Source organism: Colobus angolensis, unplaced genomic scaffold, assembly GCF_000951035.1.
Source record: "Colobus angolensis palliatus isolate OR3802 unplaced genomic scaffold, Cang.pa_1.0 Scaffold6, whole genome shotgun sequence".
Taxonomy (NCBI): Eukaryota; Metazoa; Chordata; class Mammalia; order Primates; family Cercopithecidae; genus Colobus; species Colobus angolensis.
In genome coordinates this window covers 16,161,136-16,162,789 of record NW_012119598.1, presented here as the reverse complement: position 1 = coordinate 16,162,789, position 1,654 = coordinate 16,161,136, and positions in this window count along the sequence as shown.

The following is a 1,654-nucleotide window of genomic DNA, read 5'->3' as shown; positions in this document are numbered from 1 at the left end:
TGTCAAACATTCATTAAAAAAAAAAAAAAAAAAAACTAGCCACGTTATTGGAAGCTTTCCGTAAACTAAATAAAAATCCTTTTCGAAAGGGTTTTTTTAACATTATTTTTACCTTTTCAAAAAATCTGAAATAATTTCATCTAATGTTCACTTCACAATCGGAAAAATAAATGATCTTTTGTGCCCTGAATACTGCAAAACTTGTTCCCTGGTGCTATTTCCTGGGAAGGATCCAATGGGGCAGACTCCAGTAGGGCCACCCAAGGTGTTTTCTAAAAACTTTCTGATCATTAGGACTGGCATACTGGGAATCTCCACGTCTCCACGTTGTTAAGATTTTAACCAGCTTTCTCTAGGTTTAACGCAGATATCTCATTCCCCAGGCAAATATTAATGAACAAAGGTGGGTTTCTTTTCAGTTCCCCTAACTAGCCCTGGAGCCTGGACTTCTCGGTCCTGGCCTTGCAAACTCCCCTGCCAGGTTACCAGCTCCAGGTCACCTGGTGTGAAAAACCATTGTGTGAAGTTGAAGCCTCAGGGCAGGGGAAAGGAAGGAATTTGCTCATTTCCAAAAGATTTGAATAATATTAGTGTTGTTTTCCCTGAAAGAGAAAAAAGATTGGCCTTCTTAGTGGTTGAAAGTTTTTCCTGTTGTGAAAGTAACCTACTCCTAATGAACTTCCTTCCCCTACCATCTTGGCAAGGCCATCCAAGGCTTTCCTTGCTTTTTCCTCCTCTTTTTCATTTTCTGTAAGTCAAATGCACCTTTTCTCCTGATGATTTTCACATCTCAAAGCCTTGACCTCTTCAATTGGAGGGGCAGGGATGAGAACATGTCTAGGTACATTGATTCTATTAGACTCTATGCCAGCACTGGCCTCATCCCTGAGGGCACAGGAAGCTCACAGCTCAGTAAAAAAAAGGCATAGTTGACAATGGATTGTCATACCTCCAAAAAGTACTACATCAGCAATGTAGAAAAGAAGCTAAAAAGAACACATAGCTGAGATGACTAGGTGTTAAGGAGTTTTGAAGTATGTGTAGGGGTTCACGTATACACTTGAAGAAAGTGCATATTTCACCCCTTTGCATTGCATCCTATTTACATTCTCCACTTTTAATGTTTCTAGTTCTTCTCTCCAAGTAAAAAGGAAATTCCCTAAAGTCAGAGATGATGTTGTCTACTTTTCATACCCTCCAAAGCTCCAAAAACTTCATCAAATTTGAAAGGTGTCCAGTAAATGCTTACTGTTGGATATTTCACCAAAACTATAATGCCCAACTATTTAGCCTATTGCCCGACATTTAGTCTCGTACCATCTTCCATTCCATTCTGGAACTCTGCTAGTTTCCCTCTTGCATTATCTAAATCCAATGTAGTGTTATACATTCTTCAAGGCCCCAAATTCAGGCCCATTTCTGGTTCAGCCTGGCTGCTTGGCATACTCATTCCTGGATTCTCATTGCCCTTCCTATTTCGGCCATAATTTTTGAGCTTTAAAATTTTATTCTGAGGCCAAGTGTGGTGACTCACATCTGTAATCCCAGCACTTTAGGAGGCCGAGACAAAAGGATCACTTGAGCTCTGGAGTTTGAGACCAGCCTGGGTGACATGGTGAAACCCTGTCTGTACCGAAAAAAAAAAAAAAAAAAA